Source organism: Anser brachyrhynchus, assembly GCF_964034855.1.
Source record: "Anser brachyrhynchus genome assembly, contig: SCAFFOLD_126, whole genome shotgun sequence".
In the NCBI taxonomy this organism is placed as follows: domain Eukaryota; kingdom Metazoa; phylum Chordata; class Aves; order Anseriformes; family Anatidae; genus Anser; species Anser brachyrhynchus.
Genome location: NW_027663679.1, coordinates 123,466 through 144,431, shown reverse-complemented (window position 1 = coordinate 144,431; position 20,966 = coordinate 123,466). Strand labels below are relative to the sequence as shown.

The 20,966-nt window shown below is 35.5% G+C and overlaps 1 pseudogene across 1 annotated transcript in view; it reads left to right on the top strand.

Annotated features, from left to right (window-relative positions):
- The window catches only part of LOC308187048 (adhesion G-protein coupled receptor V1-like), a 148,724-nt pseudogene that overhangs the window by 75,039 nt on the left and 52,719 nt on the right, over positions 1-20,966 (top strand). Inside the window, exons 49-56 of the transcript XR_013956118.1 lie at positions 827-931; positions 2,346-2,459; positions 5,348-5,913; positions 7,117-7,387; positions 8,186-8,515; positions 11,622-11,798; positions 12,279-12,502; positions 19,734-19,766. The product of XR_013956118.1 is annotated as an adhesion G-protein coupled receptor V1-like (transcript). The remainder of the gene's footprint in view (positions 1-826; positions 932-2,345; positions 2,460-5,347; positions 5,914-7,116; positions 7,388-8,185; positions 8,516-11,621; positions 11,799-12,278; positions 12,503-19,733; positions 19,767-20,966) is intronic.

The following is a 20,966-nucleotide window of genomic DNA, read 5'->3' as shown; positions in this document are numbered from 1 at the left end:
CATCTGGTTTGTTTTTATTGCTACTGTTATTTCAGTTTTGAAATGTAGCATGTAAACAAAGAAGTAGCTTCTGAATATAAACCTGTTCCTCTGAAGAGCAGGCACAGCTTCTTGCAGTAGGGTTAATTACCAATTACTGAGGGAACATTGTCATAATATATGCATTTTATAACACCCTCTGGGATAAGATGCTGTTGTTACTCCAGCAGATGATATTTGCAATAATACAGAGGTTGTATTAGTAGAACGAGTAGCTATGCCTTATTGACAGCATTCTGACAATATAATTTTGTATAGGACTTCTCTGAAAAAACATAAGAACATAAGAAAATGTTAGAGCCACAGTACTAAGCCAAGCTGCTTCTGGGATTTGTGGATATCTTCAAAATCTGTTACCTACAATAGCCTAAAAAAGTGACCAGTGACCTAAATGATTGTCCTGAGTACATTTATAGCTAGCTATCTAATAAACGACTTCATGATGGTGAAAACCTATTTTTAATGGGTGTAGGAGCTCCTAAAAATACCAGTGATGATATGTCAGTGCTTTGTGTATGTTGACTATGTTCATTTACAGAAACAAACAAACAACAACAACAACAAAAACACACAAATTGCATTACGTGATACATTTTTATCTGAAATCTTTTAAGGTTTTCATTAGCTGAACTAATTGGTTGCTAGGAAATGTATGCCATCAGTGGACTGGTTTGCGGATTGGATTAACTTGTCTGTGGGAGTTTGATATTTCTATGGTAACAGTTTCTTCATTCTGCTGTGATATTTGATCTGTGTCTGATTGTCTGTTCCTTTTCTTCCTCATTAGTCTGCCTTAATCACAGTGAATGAGCCCAGGGGCAGAAATGAATTTGTGCCGCTCACTCTAATTAGAGAGAGGGGAACCTATGGGACGGTCGTCATAACTTTTGAGGTGAGTTTATCCAAAAGACTTCATACAGTAGTCTGTTGGATTAAACTGAGAGGCTGTAATCATAATTTATTGAAGTGTTTGCAAAAGGGGAAGAAGGACAAAATACCTACATCTACATTAGGTAGATCTGTTTCATAAAAGGGATTCATATTAACCGTCATATAGAAAATACTGTAATTATCTGACTGTTTAATTGACTGTTTAACGTTAAGAGGTACTAGAGAAAACCGAGTATATTCTGTCATTTAGAAAGGTACGTGAGGCAACATCAGTATGTATTACTAGAAAATAATGCATATTAAGTATGTAAGAAGTGTCTTATCTAAGTTTTTTTAATTTTTTTAAAAAATATTTATTTTACATACAAATATTCAAGTGAGTCTTTAATGATTATCCCAACTTTGAACTGTGAGTGCTCAGGATTTGGTGAATTTCTGTATCTATAATCATCTGTATCTTGATCTCTATCTTGAATCCCCTGCAAATGAAGCTTTTGAAATAATTAATCATGTTGAATACTTATCCTGTTATTTACATATGTGATTTGAATGTGATACAATTACTGACTTCATTGCTTTCTTTTTCTTATCTAGCTCAGACTCTATTATTTACTTTAAAATTATATATAAAATCTTTCATATAGATATTTCTGTACTAGTTGCCTGGTCCTATAGGGTAAGGCTTTAATCTAGACCTCAAAGCTTTAGTCTAGACCTGTCAAAACCAGAAAAGCTTTGCACTGGATTTTATTAATACTAAATATAGCATGAATAGTTAAAGTACTGAATATGATTCTCTGTGCAATTTTTTGCAAATATGTTTGTTTTAAGGTACAGTAAATCTTACTCTCTGGACAATTACTTAGGTCTGTCTCACATCATTATATATGTATGTTGAAAAATAATTTACAAAATGTTCTAAAACCAAAAAATCCCATATGACCTTTAAGAGGCTTTGTAGTATTTTGAGTTTGACTGTTAAATTTAGTATCTTTAATATCACAAGTTAAGATAGAAGGGACACAAAACCAGTAAGTACTATTACTTTGTCTTGGAATTTATTATGAAATACTATTGATTCAAACTGAATTTGCATGAATATCCTTTCTGTAATATGAAAGAGTCAGTTATGCATCAGAATATACTAAAGAGTCCCCATAGGCCTATATGGAAGTAGTTTTCTTCCTCTTATTCTGGAAATACGGGATTTCTTCAGAGTGGTTGTTCTGACTTACACTGTCTGCCAGAAAAGAGCAGATTTTCACAACTGAATGTTCATGTAAGTTGTAAGTTGGAGATGGCTGAACAGATAGTCATTTGTTATGCAAGTCACACTGCATATTGGTTATTGTACTTGCACTGGATTTGTATTCCTGCTTTATAGACTTCTCATCAGACAAATCAATTCTTTGCAGATAAAAGATGGTCCAAACCCAGCTGAAGAAGACCTAAGTCCAGCTAAGGGAAATATTACATTCACACCTGGGAGATCAAAGCTGATTTATAATTTAACAGTGCTTGATGATCAGGTAGGAACAAGCTGACTTCATCTTAGGCTTTGATACGTAGAAGGTTAACTGAAGTTCTGGAAAGACTTAGAGTAATAAGTTACAAAAAGGCTTGGCTTAAATAAGGTTAAAAGCAGTTCTATTTGATGAAGTGATGTTAAATTTTGGCTCTCTGGTCTATTATTTTTACTCTTTCCAAGCTCCCTCTTTAATTCTCATCAGTGAATAGTTTTAGTTTATGTGCATATCCTGGCTGAGCAGACATGTTATCTTTGTCACTAAAGAAAGAATATTACACATTGAAGATTCACAGGGAAAAGGCAGATTCAAAAATATTTTTTGTCGTTGTTTGTTTGTGGTTTTTTTTTTTCAAATATGTTTCAGGGTAGAAACATATTTGAAAAAATCCTAAAAATAGATGAGATTCCTGAAACAAACATGCAGTCTTGTGGAAAGCATGAATACTAGGTGATAATTAACATTTTTCTGTTTTCAGATTGGCCAATTGAAAAAAAAAAACAACACACACACAAAAAAACCAAACCAAAACAAAAAAAAAACACAACATAACTCATAGGTTGTGAGGCTTTCTTTTTATCTCAGAGTAAACAAAACATTCTTCTAATTTGCAACTTGTGATTTTCCTTTTTTCTTACCTGCACTTTTCTTTTGTGTTTTTCTTTTCCTTTATAATAAGCTTAAGAGGGAAAACTGAGACATCAAAATAAGTATATATGATGCAAAACAACTTAGTAAGAAATTCATAAGAAAACAATAATGGTGAAAGGTGTGTGTCTCAGAAGTGAGCACAGAACTGTAAAGCAGCTTGTTTCCTTTTTACTCTTAGTTATAAAAAATGTCCTTCCACATTTCTACTGATACTCTAGTGTTAAGAGGCTGTGCCAACCTGGGGTGCTGAAGTGTAGAAACATCTCTTTCCAATTCAATGTAATATTTCAGTGACTTACACACAGAAATAAATTATTAGGGTCTTTTCTCTTGGGAGGATGTGATTTTATTTATTTTTATTCTGAGAAATGCTCTCAAACTTCTGTTTCTAAAAGTTTGATCTGTATTTGGTGTGTCTAGTCAACGTCTTTCCACTCTTTGAAAGTCTTTCACAAGTGTATGTGAAAGATGAATTTTGCACAAAAACCTTTATTGATGATGATGATGATAGAGTTCACAAGAATCCAGTAACACTACTGTCAGAACTTAATTTGAGCTTTTAGGATCTGAGTTAGGGAAACCAATGAAACAAGTATTTTTCTGAATTGTGCAGCCTTACAGAAGGTAGGGGACTGCAGTTCTGATTTCCACAGCTCTGCATTTATAGTACTTTTCCTGTGCAGGTTTCCTTTTTAAGTATAATTGCAACTTTAAGAGAAAATTAAAGAGGCAAGGCAGCACTGGAAATCATTTATACTATTATATTCGAAGTTTGACTCATGTATTTATTGGTCAATCATGATGTAATTGAAAGCTCCACAATGCCTTATTTATGTAGGATACTAAGATTTTATCTGCAACTAAAATGGCATGTACGTTCTGACTGTCAAATGCGTATTTTTGTACTGCAAGACAGTATATGAACTAGTGAACTAAAACAAGCGTAAGTTAACATCAATTTTAATAAGATAAAATAGGAAATAGTAGTGTAGGAGAGAGGTGACAGAGAGCTTGCAAATCTCACGCTGGAAAAAAAAACAAACAACCTGCATCAGTCAATAATATTATGCAAGTTTAAGTGCCACAAGTCAAACAAGGGACAAAATTGGCCTCAGCTACAAAGACAGCGGCGTGCATACCCTTTGTGCCCTGAAACAGGATCTAAGGGTGGCCAATTAACAAATGTGTAAAAAGAGAAGAAATATTGGACCACAAGGAATTCTGAACTTTTTTTGCTCAGTAAACAGAACTACATGGAAAGGATTCATCAGCCCTATAACAAAGCAATGCCATTAGTAACACATAAGCAATTTTGTTGTGGAATTTATCTCAGAAGCAAATAATACTGTTTTTTCTGAGAGTCCACAACAAGAATGAGATGTGAGGATCTTATGTAATATTTAAATATTTCCTTCTAATCTCTCTGTATTAATAAAATAATGATATTTTCCAGTTAAACAGACTTAGCCTATCAAGACTGGGGAATAAAATGTAATAATATAAAGTAAAAAATATTAAATTCTGCAATTCAAGGCTTATAAACCCTTCTTTTTTGTCTGCTGCATCAGTTATTAGAGACTAAAGAGCTAAAACTAAAGTGCAGTTCTAAACAAACCACATGTAGAAATGCCAAAGTCTAATTAATAGATAAGCATCAGCAAGCACATTCTCAGAGCTGTGACTGAAGCTGTGCTGGGAATGTGAGTCTGTCTGAAAGTAGGAACTGTTCTTTTTCCCGTTGAATAGGAACAAAAGGGCCAAGGTAGGTTGTGTTCATATGTTGTTCCTCTGTTCTTTCAGGCATGCATAGATGTAAAATGGTGTTAACATCAGCAAATAAAGATGTCAGACTAAATAACTGTCAGGAACACTTGTGTCCAAGCAGAGCAACTTCCACAAGTTGAGTTTGGATCTCCTCACACTCTCTAGTTGGAAAGATAGAGCTTCATCTGATTCTTGCCTAGTTTTTGTTTGCCCTTTTTTTTTTTTTGTCTTTTCCCACTTTTTCATATTTCCATAGCATAGAAGTATGTCTTAGAAAATGGAAACATTCAATTTTGAGAAGGGATTTTCAAAGTTGCAAGCGAGTTTCTTTTTGCCTGTTTATTTTAATGTGAAAAGGGTTGTAATGTTTGTATTATTTCCCTTTATTGCTAAATATACATAACATATTTCTAAGTAAGTGTTCTGCATGTATTTGAAATGGGACTTACACCCTGTTGCTACTATTATTTTTCCAGATACCTGAAAATGATGAATTGTTTGTTGTTCATCTCAGGAGTGTGGAGGGAGGGGCTGAAATCAACACCACAAGGAATTCTGTTCAGATTAATATTAAGAAAAATGACAGCCCTGTGCGATTTGCTCAGAGCACTTACATGGTGCCTGAGGAAGTCGAAATGCTCACAATTCAAGTGATTCGTGGTAAGGATGACAGTGGAAAATTAATTGGACCTGATGAATGTGAAGTCTCCGTCAGTTACACCATCATAACTGGGAATTCAACAGCACACGCGCAGCTCAATTTAGACTTCCTAGATCTTCAGCCAAATACAACTATTGTCTTCACACCTCTAGTTCATGAAGTATATATGAAATTCAAGATCCTTGATGATGCCATACCAGAAATTGCTGAGACCTTCCAAATTATGCTCCTTAAGGACACGTTACAGGGAGATGCTGTTTTGGTTAATCCATCTGTTGTTCACGTCACCATCCAACCAAATGATAAACCCTATGGAGTGCTTTCAATCAACAGTATCCTGTTTACTCAAACTGTTATCATTGATGAAGACCAAATTTCAAGGTACTACAGATCTTCAAACAGTATCTCGTCATGTTAAGGGATTTGTTTGGCACTGTAAAGCATCCTTAGGATTTCACTGACAGTAATTATAAAATCAGTAGTGAAAAATTAATATAGAAATCACCTACTGTGTAATTATTATAAACGATATAGAATTTTCAAGGGAGAAAATGTCTAATTATGCAGAAGTATTTTAATATTTATGAACTATATATGAGAACTGTAAATATTTAATGACATTATCAAAATACTGAAAAACCCTTAATCTAAAAGATGGATCAGTGAAGTTGTGATGCGGCCACACACCCATTCATACAAGTGGAAAATATATTTCAGGCTTCCTTTCCCAGTAAATCTTTGTCTATACTGTATTTAAAGTCAGTCTCTGGTTAAAAAATGGTGGTGAGTGTCTTCTGTGAAGTACTGAATACCCATAGACTTCCAAAAAAGTTAAATACATGTAATTTTACAGATAAATTAAAAACAAATCTCCACACAAATCTTTACAAGCAGAACTAATATCTATACAATATTGCCAGTTTTAGTAAAAATGTCCACTGCTAGCTAGTGATGGTGGTTCATCCCCAGAGAAAGAGGTAATGTATCAACCTATGATTTTATGAACAATTTCTAGTATGTAGAGCCCAGCACTTCAATATTCACTTTTTTTTTTTCTTTCTTATACACAGATACAGGAAACGTGACATTTCCATAATCACAAATATTGATAAATTATATTTCAGTGCATAGGCAAATAGTTGAGTCACTTTATTTTAAATAAAATCATTATTTAAACACTCATGCCTGACAATTGTATTTTGATATAGTCCATAAAACAGTGTAGAAATTTAGTTGAGAAAAAGTTTTCTGAAATATAACATCTTTCCTGAGAAAAAATATAAACATGCCAACTTTCCTCTTCTCAGTATCTTTCTTACTGTAAACAAAATAAATTTTAACTAATGTCTTTAGATATATTACTCATGTCTTTATGTATATTATCTCATGAATAAGCAACCTGAGAAAAGTCTACTTCTGTGGTATGATTTCACAAATTTTAAGTCCTGACTCAAATGTCAGTAGCAGCAGTTAATATCGATTCCACTGAAGTCAGTATAAATCTTCCAGGGAACAGATAGCTAAGTAAACCGATATTAATTATAATTGCATGTTACAGATTTTTATTTTCATTCAAAACCACAGGTTTGAAGGGATCACGATCGTAAGAAATGGTGGAACACATGGAAATGTTTCTGTGACCTGGGTCATAACTCGAAATAGCAGTGATCTGTCACCTGTGACTGCAGACCTTGTTCCAGAGACCGGGGAGATACATTTTGATCAAGGACAGATGCTGGTCACACTTTCACTGACCATTATTGATGATAACATACCAGAAGAAGCAGAGCCCTATCTTCTGAAGCTCTTAGCTCATACAATACAGGGAGGCGCAGAAGTCAGCGAACCATCTGAGGTAAGTTTGATTTCAGAACTTGTTTTGAGGAGGTGATAGATAATAATTAGGGAGTAGGATTAGGATTAGGATCCACCAGTTTTGGTGGATTGGCTAAATTGAAGTAGTTGTGCTTGAGTTTAAGTGAAGCAAGCTGATGTATTCTCAGTATAAAGAGCCACATCCAAAGTCTTTGGCTTAACATATTTTATAAGGCCAGACCTATTTAATGCAGTAGCATTTAGCTTAGAATATTCCCATCATAAATATCATTGCATAACTGCTATCTTGATTGGTTGCTTGCTAAGAGAAGGTTGAGCATTTATTTTCACTTGCTTATTTGCTGTAGGTACTGGAATGTTTTACACAGAGTAACAGCTTCAAGAGGATGGCTTAGTGATTAAGACTAACCTCTGAACTTTTAAATAAGGGGTAATTAGCATTACTGACAATTCTGTGACTCAGGTCCCTACTTTGCTTTTTGAACATATGATTGGAATGAATTTGGTGAATTAAATGATTTTTTCACAGTCTGAAATATATTCAAATTATTCACTTTGGCTGCTGAACCAAAAATCAGTTATTCAAAGCTCATTCTGACATAGATGAGGCATAGCAGGAAAGTTGCTGCTATCAGTGGTGTGCTGCTTGTGCACAAGCAACACTTTGGGGCTGTCAATCTGATTTCTTTCTTGAGTGCCAATTCACTAACGATAAAAATGTATGATGACAGTCAGGACATACTTTCATGAAAACGTGAAAACTGTGGTGTATATTAATTGTAGCATTGAGTAAGTGATGCTGTTTTCTGTTTTGCAGCTTTTGTTTTACATTCAGGACAGCGATGATGTTTATGGCGTAATAAAGTTTTATCCTTTGGAGAATCAGAAGATTGAAAGTAATCCAACAGGACGCTTTTTATCCTTGAGTTTTGTAAGGGAGAAAGGAACAGTTGGAAATGTGCAGTTAGTTTATACTGCACTGTATATTCCAGCTGGAGCTCTGGATCCTGAGAGAGCAAAAGATGGCATTCTAAATATGTCTAGAAACAGCATCCTCCTGTTTCCAGAAGGAAAAACACATCATACTTTGAGTATACCAATAAGAAAAGATGCATTTCTTCAAAATGGTGCTCATTTCCTCATACAGGTATCTCAGCTGTTTTGTTTTTGTTTTTGTTTTTTAGCTTATTTAATATGAGGAATATGATTCAATAATTGATCCTTCCCCTTGACTGTAATTTAAATGACCATTCCTGTAAAAAAAAAAAAAAAGTGCTTAGCTCTGAAGCAAAGATTTTCTTATTTAAAAAGACATCTTTCATAACTATGCTATAAAGTTTTCTATCCCTAATCATTAGTAATTAAACAAATTTTAAAACTAAAGAGGATTCAGGTACTAATCATGGAATTTATCAAAATGAGATCAGCGTTGTCTGTTGCTTGCCCCTTGAAGCATGTTTCTGCTTGGCCTCTGACTTGGAACGTGAAAAAAATAAGGTTCTTAAAATTAAATTACTGAAGCAGGAAAAATTTCAGAAATGACATGCAAGTAAATGTATCTTGGGCTTGATACAGGTCCTTCTCCAGCAGGTCATCCCCCAGCCTGTACTGATACTTGCGGTTGTTCCTTCCCAAATGCAGGACTCTACACTTGCTCTTGTTAAACCTCATCTGGTTTCTTCCTGCCCAACTCTCCAGCCTGACCAGGTCCCTTCCAACCCCTACAATTCTGTGATACTGTGATCTTTGCTCTTCCAGCTGAACTATTCTAAATTAAAAAGGGTCAAATATACATTATATATTATATGTATATTATATTGCATTTATATATAAATTTGTTAGGAGAACTTACTTTTTTTTTTCCCTGTATAGTTTTCTTCACTTTTTTCTTTCCTTTTTTTTTTCTATCTCAATTTGTAAAAGATAACTTTTATCATCGTTGAAGGTGTTGATGTTATATCCATGAATTTCAAATTTGCCAGGTTTTATATTTTCCTTATAGTCTACCAAAGACGTTGTAATCACTTCTAAGACCTTTGAAAGATTTCCTCCCTCCACATCCTTCTCCCTACATTCTCTTACAGGAGGAATAATGAGAACAAAAAGTTTTGCCAGAATTATATTGTTTATCTAATATGCAATTTTATTTATTTATTTATTTATGGCATTCACAGTTAGATTAGGAATTGCCTTCTGAAATACTAGAACACGTTAGTATGTTTTATGATTGCAAGAGGTTTGAGAGATCCACAAAATTCTTAAATGTCTAATTCCATGTATTCAATGGTTTTTTTTTTTTTTTTTTTTTTTTGTCCTTTGACTGTAGTCAAGACACACATCTGATAAATATTTCAGAATGTTCAGTCATTCCAAGCACTTTGCCTGGATTTTCAAACTGTAGATTCCAATCTGTTTTTTTTTTTTTCTGTACTTTCTCCATGAACTATAAATAAAATCTTTGTTTGAAGAAATTAAATCAGAGGAGCTTTCCAGCTCAAATAATTAATTTAGAAACTCATAGAGAAGGAAAACACCACTATTTATCACTGTGACAATCCTTCTGCATCGTGAATAAATGATAATCTCAGTGAACATGTTTAGAATGAGTTGTACTTAGGCAAAATAAAGAATTGACTCAGGAATCAGCAGAGAAGCAAATGAAACTGTAGGATGAATAAAGGTACAGGAGATAATGTTAATGTGAGATATATTCCTTAGTGACACCTTCAATTAAATAACGTGCTGTAATCAGAGATGCGGTTTTTGGTATAGCTAGGAAGATTAACTCTGAAAATTAAGCTCATAAACTAATTGTTATTGTTCAAATAACTATATATTTTTTTCTCTTTGTACTGGTTTCCTTTAAAAGGTACTAAAGGAAACATTGCAGAAAGAGTAAAATCTCTGTTCTTTATTGATTATTACTTTATTCCAAAGGTACCATACAGGATCCAAATACAGCATACACTTTAAATAGAGCAAATTGTTTTGGCTGTGTAGTATTTCAGAAAGTTTACTGAGCTAATAACCGCACAGTGGTGCACTTTCATCCTGTTAATTGCAGAATCGGGGCCTATGCTAGGAGAAAGCTCAGAAAAGAGGAGAAACAAACAGTGCCATCATCTGTTCTTCAGACTTTTGATAACAAGTTGGAATGGTTGAGAATCAGTTACTAAATACAGTATTTGTAAAACATTTCCATCTATCATCAGATAAATGTTCATGCATATTTCTGGGTGTTACTCAAGCAGTTGTGGAACAAAATATGATACAGCCCACATATTTATAGAGTTTGGTTTCAAGAACTGTAAGACTTTAAAAATCATCTTTTGAAATGGTGAACCATGATTACTATATGAATTTAAGAAAGGCCACTATTTTATCCCCAAAAAATAAAGCTTTACTCTATGATAACACCTGATAACTCCAAGAAAAAATGTCAGTGGGAGTTTATGCCCCAGTGAAATGTTCACAGAAATATATGCAAATCTGTTATGGAAACATTTATTGTAATGATGCATGTAGACAGAATCACATGGAATAAATAATATTTAAAGGAAATAATTAAACAGGCAAGTTCTGCTTTCCTTGGTGTGTCACTACTGGTGCTGGGCTTAGCGAGTGATGCTTCCCTTTTAAAGAAAAGGATGAAAAAAAATCTATTTCCTCTTAGTATCTATAATCTATCAGAAATGCAGTGACAAGTAAAATACAGTTTTGAAATACTGTACTGAATTTAAATTCTTAATGTGGCTCTGGTAGTTCTTAGATAGAGAATTCCTTAAAATTTTGTGGAGAGGAAAGAAAAGTGGATTATTATTTGGCTGTTTGATCAAGGGCTGTAAATTATTATGACTTCAGTGATTTCCCTAGATTTTTATCAATGCAAGACACAAAAAATGATGTTAGACAATTGCCTATGCTGCTCATCAATGACTGTTGTTAATAGCTCTAGTAATGTATCAGCTGATCTGGAACAGAGTCTCTCTCTCTGGCTTGATCTGTGTTTAATTACATACACTAACATGATTTGTCTGGGAGGTGTACCATTCTGCTGACAGCTCAACAATATCCACTTAATTTCTTTGACATGTCTACTTACAAATTTTTATAACAGCAGTGCTATCAGTAGGAAGAATTTGCTCTGGAGATGTATACTTCCTTTATATGAAAATTACTCTGAAATGTCAGAACTGTTCTGACTTGGTGCTGAGGCTTCTTATTTCTCACTTTTCTTTTACTTTTTCCTACAGCTGGAAGGAGTTGAACTGGTGAATAGAATTCCTCTAGTCCCATCTGTGAGTCCTAGATTAGGCGAAATTCGAAATATTTCTTTGAGGATTACTCCAGATATTGCAAATGGAGAAATAGGCTTTATTAGCAATCTACCGATTATTCTTTCTGAACCAGAAGATTCCCCTGCTACGCTGGTAAGTAAGCCTTTTTATATTGTCTTTTGCTATGGAAAACTTATTTGGAGAAGGTGGAGTTTGCTGTATTCAGTGTAGCATTTGACAATTAATGTGAGGAAAAGCCTTCCTGTAAGTTCTGTCTTATCCTAAATATTCTCTTCTTTAAAAAAAAAAAAAAATGCTCTGAAATAATCTGTTACTGATTTCCAGAGAACTGAGATTGGTCTTTGCTTTCTGTGTAAGTATCTAAAACCAGTTAGCCCTTGATGCTCACACAGAGCAAAAGATACTGCAGTTAGTCTCTCTCACCAATTGCGAGCATAGTCATGTAAAGTAGGACTGAGACAAATCCTGAATAAGATAGATCATTTCCCATTCTCAAATTAGAACTGGCCAAACTTTTGTTTTTATTATTATTTATTCAAATAGTAATTTGCAAGGGAGTAATCGGTTTTGCATCTACTTTTGCAAGTCACAACAAATTAATGTGTTTCACAGGTTTCCATTGCATTGCATCGAGATGGGACTGATGGTCAAGCAACTGTGTTCTGGAGTTTGAAACCCTCTGGTCCCAATCAAAAGGCGGTAACACAGGATGATATAAGTCCTTTTAACGGCTCCGTGGTTTTCTTATCTGGACAAAGTGATACCACAATTAACATCACCATTAAAGCTGATGATGTACCTGAAATGAACGAAACTGTGTTATTAACTTTGGACAGGTATTGTACCCTATTCTCTATTCATATGTATCAGCTGCAGTACTCAATTTATGCATAACAGATTAGCACAGTGTTAATTACATGGTATTGCTTGCATTGTGTTGATATGTGTCTGAAGAAATAGTGGGCCCTTGTTTCAGACTGTGTATGGGTTCTTTGACTGGAGATCAATGTAAGAAACCATTTTGCATTTATTATCTAATGACTTAACTGTTTATATTTTCATGAAAATTCTGTATACTATTTAGAAAGTTCTTTCAGTTTTGATCTTTTTTATAGCTCTTGGTTTTAACACTTTTTTTTTTTTTCGGAAAAATAATATTTAGTAAGATAATGGGAAAAACTAAAGTGAGAACTAAAAAGCAATGCAGAACTTTTTCTGTCAGAAAAAACATTTATAACTTGGGTGTCACTGTAGAATTAGACTTGCAGTTTATTTGTTTGATCTGCATGTTCAATATTCCTTGATAATTAGATACTTCTGTCAGCTCATAGCCCCCAGAATATCCCAGTGTGACTATTATTGCAGTCTTCTGCTAATGAGAATGCAGTGGGGTTTCTGAAGCACAGTGTTCTGGTCTCCCTTCTCATCTAGTGGAGGATTTTAGGATAACAGGCTGTAAGGGCCCTCAGGTGATACTATTATCTGCATGTGAACACTGTTCAGAAAACTTAAATTAGTTTATAATCAGGAGTCTTTTCCCTCTTTGAGTTACTAACAAGAGTGTCTTGGCTATATCGTCTGTCCTGCTTCCCACAGCTCAGTTACATAAGTAAATACAGAAATACCACCACACGTGCTCTTGTATTACCTCCTATTTGCCTAAGGTACATTTTCCACTTTTACTGAAAACATACTACAGTGGTCTGCCAGCACCAGCTTCCACACTGAACATCTACTACTTACATAGTCCTTACCTTATGCAGAAGAAGTATTTTTATTCTGTACAGGAAGCGTAGGCTAGCTCTTAGATATCCACAACAGATATCCACAGTGATTCCACATTAGCAAACAATAGGCAAGAAGCTCCTCACGCTGTTGTTGATCACTAGAAGATCCCATTTCAGAAAACATGGTTTTCGAACATCTTTATGGCACACAGGGAAGATGTTATTCCTTTGCGGGATTGGCTTGCTTGATTAAAAGGTGGCTGGTTAATGCATGTAGTTCAGAACTAGTTATTTTATTCTACCTTGGCTACTCATTACATTAAAAAGGCAATCCTTTTCAGAATAAAAACAGAGACTATTGCAAGCAGTTCTCCGCTTTCTTTCTGTGGGAGAAACTGGTTTGTCTCAAGGAATTTTTTTAGAGTCTCTGGCACAAAGGGGGAAACTAGGATTAGAAATGATGGTTCAAGTTTTGAGTGTAAGGTGGCCAAGAATGCAGAGTGGTATTGAGGTAAACAAGTAAGTAGATAGAAGTAAGCAGCATGAAAGGGTAACTTTTTTGATTCACGTGTGTGAAAGTACAGTTTTCTGCCATTTATCCTGAGTTACAACTGTAGGCTATACCTTGAAAATGGTGGCTGCAACAGGGATTGAACTGGCAGCTGAACAAATACAACCAGTGTTCTGCTTTTGCTGTGTATGGTGCAAGCCGTAGGCTCTGTTGATCATGAAGTGGATGGTGAAAAGTGTGCCAACAGTAAGCAGCTTTCCCACACTTGGCAGGGTCAGAGAGTGAACCGAGGAACAGGTGGTCTGTCCTGGAAAAAGAAGTAAGCAAGGAGGAGATAGAATCTGAACTTTTCTCTAGACCTTGGTAGCATCCCTCACTTCAACTAATTAGCAGAAGCCAAGAATGAAATGACTGCAGAGATCATCCTTTCAGTACTAGACATGACTCTTCAAATTAGGGTTGAAGGATACTGGCAGGGTTACGTGTACGCCCGTGCTATTGCTTTCAGCCTGGTTGGTATTTTGTGGACAAATAGAAGATTTCAGTTTCCGAGGCTGGCAGCCAGCACCTCACAGCAGTAGTGAATGAGCATGAAAACAAAGATGCACTGTGCTGTAGATGTGCTTGTACTGTTCCGTAAATTGTAGCATAAGTCAGCGAGAAAAGAAAGCGTGTAAGAACTTTAATGAAACTACAGACATAGACATATGTTCATAAGCATTCAATGTATTGCAATTATTAATAGCACGGGTAAAATAATCAAAATAATTAGTTCTAACAAGGATGTATTATTTACGGCTTAGTGGTATTGTCAAGGCAGTTCAATTTTAAATAAGCTTTAAGTGCATCCATAACTATATTTTTTCCAAGCCATTAAAAACAATGTTATCCTTTCTTGCTTTATGCTCTCTATACTTAGACCACAGATATTAAAACTAGCTCTGAATTTTGTCCACAAACTGGAGGAAAATGTATAACATGAAAAATATGATTCCAAAGAACACAGATGAGTAATGATGAGTAATGAAGGAGCAAGAGAGTCTTGTATCTGCTGAAGCTTCTTTATATTTTCTTTTTTTAGGAGCAGATTCAGGTTGAATGCCTGCCCTATCTGAATAGGCCTGAATTGAGACCAAGCATAAATAAAACCAGATGTCTGTAGTGAAATCTATGTGAGAAAGGAAAGACCTTGGTCTTCTTGATGAATGTAGGTGGAACAGGCCATGGAAATTGTGTGTGTGCTTTGTGAGAGCATATATGCATACTAGGGCTGTTCATTTTACCTGGTAAGCACAAACAGAAATCAGTTTTTTTTAAATCTGATTGCTGTTTTTTCCTTCTACACAACGTAATCTCTCACTGGCAGTTATCAGCCCCCCAGTTAAGGTGCAGACAGCTATCAGTTTGGCACCTGGCACAACCAGAGGGCCAGAACCTGCAGGGTATGTGGGCTGGGGACGTGGCCTGTGTTTGTGCTCATGAGTGAGTGGTGGTGAGACTGAGAACTTGGAGACTTTGGGATCTGGGGATAAATCACTTTTATTTTGTGGAAGTGATAATCAACAAACAGACAACTGTTTAGGCAGTCCTTATGCTCCAGCATTTTTTGAGTCTTAACTCATGGAAGTTAGGATGCCAGAACAGATCCATATGCATATGTTACGACATAAATCTCATTTACTATATATAATAAACTGAAGCAACGTTATTTGAAGATTTTTATCGTTCTAGTGATTTCTGTGATGGGATACAGATTTCCATAGGCTGACATTCTGTCATCAGTTTATGTGGAAAATGATTAGACCTATGAGTTATGAAGTAATTTTTTGAAAATTACAAATGTAAAATACAGACTTGACTATTTCACTGTGAAATATCTGGCAGTTTTTAAACATTTTTGGGTTTTAGAGGTTGCTACATGTCAAAAAGTTAGAAAAGCATAGGAGGGCCATTTAAATCACTGTGTAGTGTTGATGGACAGGGCTTAAGGGTTTATGTGTTGTGGGTTACTCACTGCCATACTGCTTAATGGAGCTAGGATTTTCTCCTTACTTGGTAATTCCCTTTGGTTAGTGTCTGTTTCAAAACCATATCTATCTTACTTATGTAAATTTTCATAGAATCACAGAATAGCTTGGGTTGGAAGGGACCTTAAAGATCATCAGTTTCCAACCCCAGTGCCATGGGCAGGGATGCCACCCATTAGATCAGGTCGGCCCACAGCCTAGTCCAACCTGGCCTTGAAAACCTCCAGGGATGCCTCAAGGGTTTGATCAGACTGCGTTTTAACGGGGAAAAAGTCATTTGAAAATAGTAGAATGTTGAAATGAGTGCGCTGGACACCTACTGCTTGTTTTCATTACTTCTCAAAATAACAACATATCTCTCCTGCTATGACTCAGAAAAATTAAAATAGCCTCAAAAATCAAATAAATGATGGATTAAACCTGGAGAGAAGGTGTTTCCTCTGATGAGAGGCACTATGGAAAGTCTAATGTGGCAAATCCTACTTTAATGCAGTTCTTTAGAGCTAGAGCCTGCCTCTAATTAAATCAGTAGATAATCCTGAAAAAATTGAAGAGGGGGTGAACACTGAATGCAAGCAAATTGAGTAATGTTCCACAAGCAATTTCACTTCCCCCTTTTTGAGATACCCTGATAGAAAAGAAAGTCTTTTAGAGAAGTGTGGTTTAATAATGACAGCCATGTAGATTCACAGTGGAAATTAAGTTTCTCATGTGTCTTTCAGAACACTCAGGTTCTGCAGAAATTCCAGATTTTGTCAAAAGTTATTAACTTCAAAGCTATTTTTCATTTATTTATTTAATTATTTTGTGGTTCTAGTTAGTTCTTAACATTGAAATTCTCATGGTACCTTAAACTTAGTCAAAACTCTAATTTCTCCTATTTTCTTGTACTGCATGTTTAAAAAAGTGTAAGAAACATTTTGAAGCTCCTGTCAGTTGTCCTAATTCATCTGTAGTTCTTGCTACATAATAATTATGATTTTTTTTACTGAAAGAATTTCCCTAATGATCAGTCATTTCACATTAGTCTTGTTGTATAAGAAATGCTTTACACACTTTGAGGTTGTATTTCTTTTGGCAGCATCATAAGCATTGCCAGGGTTTACTGTCTGTGACGATATGAAACTTCATGTCCATACATAGCCATTTTACAGGAAAAAATAAGCTGAGGATAAAAACAGGGAAGTGGCTTTCCCAGTGATTGGTATCACCTTATTCCTGGTCAAGAGTTCTTTTCACTAGCTGGAGGAGCTGCTGGCCACGGTTAAGCCACCATGTCAAAGCAGCTGTTTTAACTTTTATTGCTGCTTCTGAATAGCCCTCTTTGTCCTGTTTCCATACTGCTGTCAGAGGAACACCTAAAGAGCTGGTTTCACATACCACGAGGAGTGAAACGGGACTGAACTGGACCCGTGTAGTGTCAGGCAGTCTGGGAGCATCTCCTCCGTGGTGTAAGGGTGGTATATGAACGCCCCTCTGTTCTTCGAGGTTGGAAGTGCACGTGGCAGGGGATGGGGCTGGTGTCCTGGCAGCTCTCTGGTGGCACGGACCCTGTGTCCAGCCCCGTAGCTCCTCCGGGTCGATCTGAGCTGGCTGCTGGAAGTATTATGCAGCTATTTGCTGAACGCTTCACCTTGCCTGGTTTAGCCCTGTATGGACTTAGGTTTAGCACATGAAGAGTACACTGAACCGAAAAGCAAGCATTTGGATTAAAAGGATAAAAGTTTGCAGGATGTGAGTATGATAATTGCATTACAATGTAATTGTTCAAAACAATAGAATTGGGATTTTTTTTTTTTTATTATTCCTAGAAAAAAGTAAACCTGTGAGAATACTTTACAACAAACATTTTGGATTTAAATTTAAAATGTACTTTCCTAATTTATCTTTGTTCTCTTAATTCTTCTTTTTTTTTTCAATACTATTTTTTAAAAATTTCTTGTTAGGGATATGCATTCTATGTTATGAAAAGTTACATGTATATGCCTTAGAGTATAGATATAAAGAATACTACTGAGTGCACCATTCTTCGAATCACAGAATGGCTCAGGTTGGAAGGGACCTTAAAGATCATCCACTTCCAACCCCTCTGCCATGGGCAGGGATGGCACCTACTAGATCAGGTTGGCCACAGCCTCATCCAACCTGGTCTTGAATACCTCCAGGGATGGGGCAGCCACAGCTTCGTTCATTCATTGTTTGCTTAACAGCATCTTGGAGCTGGAAACCTAAACCTAGCTGCTTCTATTAAGTTTCTGCATAGGATGTTTTATGACTTTTTGGAGAAGTAACTAACATTACTGTGCCAGGGCAGTGATAGCGGTCTGACCACTCATGATATCAGCCAGAGAAAAAAAATGACCAGATAATAAATAAATAAACAAACAAACAAACAAATAAGTAAATAAATAAAAGGATCCAGGTGTTCAAGATGGGGTTTGTATGGAGAAACCACCTGAACAATGTTCTTTTTTACCAGTTGATGGACTGAATTTTACTGGTTGCTTCCTGACCTGAAAGCTGTCTAGGTTTAATACATATCAAAAGCTCACTTGATATAGTGATTCATTTTTATTTTCTGTTGTAAATTATTTTACTAACAGCTTAGCGCTATAATTAAATTTTAGCATTACCAACTCTGGAATCTTCTCCTTGATCTTTTCATTGTGTTAATATTTTGCTGTTTTTTGAATGCTTTTGCATGTTTCTGAGGGAAGGGAGAATGTCTCAATATATACCTAGCTTCAGTGAATATCAATAACAAATTTCAATTAATTCAGACTTCCTATTCGAAAGAACGTCTGTGAATGTATTTACTTCTCAGAATTTAGAGTGAACTCTTGTCTGTATTGAATTCCAAATTTAAATTATTTTTGAGATTAGTGGAGCCCAATTATCACCTTACAAACACTGTTTTAATCTGTTTTTGGTGCTTTGATAGACGATACAGTTTTTGTATTTAATGTATTTTTGATTAAGAAAGCCAAAATACATGATTACTATTGCAGAATAATGCTGCCCTTTTGACTGACTTCATGTGGCAGTTTTGTTATAAATGCTTGGTTGAAACTTGATTTAATTTTTTAACCTTTTGATTAGCAAATACCTTTTCCTTTCCCCTTTTTCTTTTCTTTTTTTTGTCCCTTTATTTCCTTGTCCCCTCTTTTTCCCCTTTTTCTCCTTCTGCTTCTCTTTCTTATATTTGTATTTATGTTATACATGTATATATACTACTTTGGTAATCTGATTAACTAAAAAATTGTTGTAAATGAGGTTTGCTGTGATTTTGTGCCTAATTACTTTTCCTTGTGTACCCATCAGTACTCTTTCTGTGCTTATCTGTTTTTATCATTACTTTGTCAGACTGATGAAACACCATATCACAGAGGCACGTAGATGTATTTCCCTAATAAAGGGTTATAATCGTGGATGGCTGCTGCAGTTGTGATCACGCAGTCAGTAATCAAGCTCTTTGAGGAGGGCTTGGTAGGGAACACCTTGAGTGGCTCTTGACATGCTGAATTGGTCATGGGGTCACTCCTCCTAAGTGGGAACTGCCCACTTGCTGGCCTTTGTCAACAGGAAAATGCCAAGCAAGCAGGGTTCCCATAAAAAGAACATTATAAACTTTTGGAAAGTAAAAAGAAAGCCTTCTTTTTTTTTTTTCTTTTTTTTTTTTTTGTCCCTTTTGTTAGTTTTTTGTTCTTTTATAAGATGGGTAGTATTGAAATTTTAGTAAGTGGCACTTTCATTACTTTCTACATCCTCTTTTTTTTTTTTTTTTTTTCCTCTGTGTTGACAGGGTAGAGACAGAAAGGTTTGTCGTGTTCTTTGGGTAAGTGCGGTGAACTGTTTTCTGTCCTCAGTGAATCAATGCTTTGTTTTAGAAGTGGTTGGTTTGGACAGAAACTGTCTTTATCATTTCTTTCCCCCCCAAGAATCACGTCTCTGCATCTCTTCAGACAACGCATGCTTCCCCTTTGGTGTTTCGTTTGATGGCATGGGGTTCTTGCTTGAAGGCATTTCTTTATGTAGGATCTGTGAATGATGAAAGTTATGAATGCATGGCTCAGTGTTTGATATTTGAGTGTTTCATGGAATAATGAATTAATTGTTTTAAACTGCTACAAATACAGTTTGCCCCAACTAAATGGCTGAACTGATTAGAGTTACAGAGTAATTTTCTCTAGTCAAAGACAAGGAAAGTTATCTTGATTTAGACTAACATGCATATAATTTATATAACACAGGTTATTTTTTCTACCGACTTTTTTTTTTTTTAAACATGTAACAAACATGAGCACGTTACTCTATTAAATAGGTATTACCTATTTTGCATCCTGTACCCTGTCCTGTAGACTGTGCTACAACAATGCTAAGTTGTTTTTGTGTGTGTAGGTTCCAGTTACTTAAAACGTGCTTCTGGACACAGTTCTGGGCCTGATTTCAAAAACTGGATATAATAGATCACATTTCTTCATGAAATAGTGTTTGATAAAGTCTAGGTTGTAGCACAGTGAAAGCACAAAAATATGTACAGTATGCAGGACCACGATTTCATTGAAAAATACAATACTGACAGGAAACGTGAAAGATGCAAAGGAATCTAAGTACCTAAAACTACATGTAATAAATCATATGCAGACCATCAATCTGAAGGTGTATTCTTGATGCATCCTGCAATAGTGCTTCTCTGGAATTTTTAATATAAGAAATTTAAAATGATGAAAATTACTGCTTCTGAGGAAAGGCAAGCAAGTAATATGCAAGGTTCATTACTGTTATCAGATACTGCCCATTCCTGTCACAGAGTACGATCAAGATGGTGTAGGAGAAGCCCAGAGAGAGAAATCCTTTACTGAGAGGAATCTGAAGTATGCGTATTTGGTCAGCGTACTTCATTCTTGCACCATTCAGCATGTGCTTTAAAGGAGTAATGAGAAAGGGGAATGAGTCTGAGCTACTGAGAGCAGGTCCAACATTTTGTAGAGTCAGACAGGGATCCTACAGGTAGTCTCCACATCTACAGAAGGCA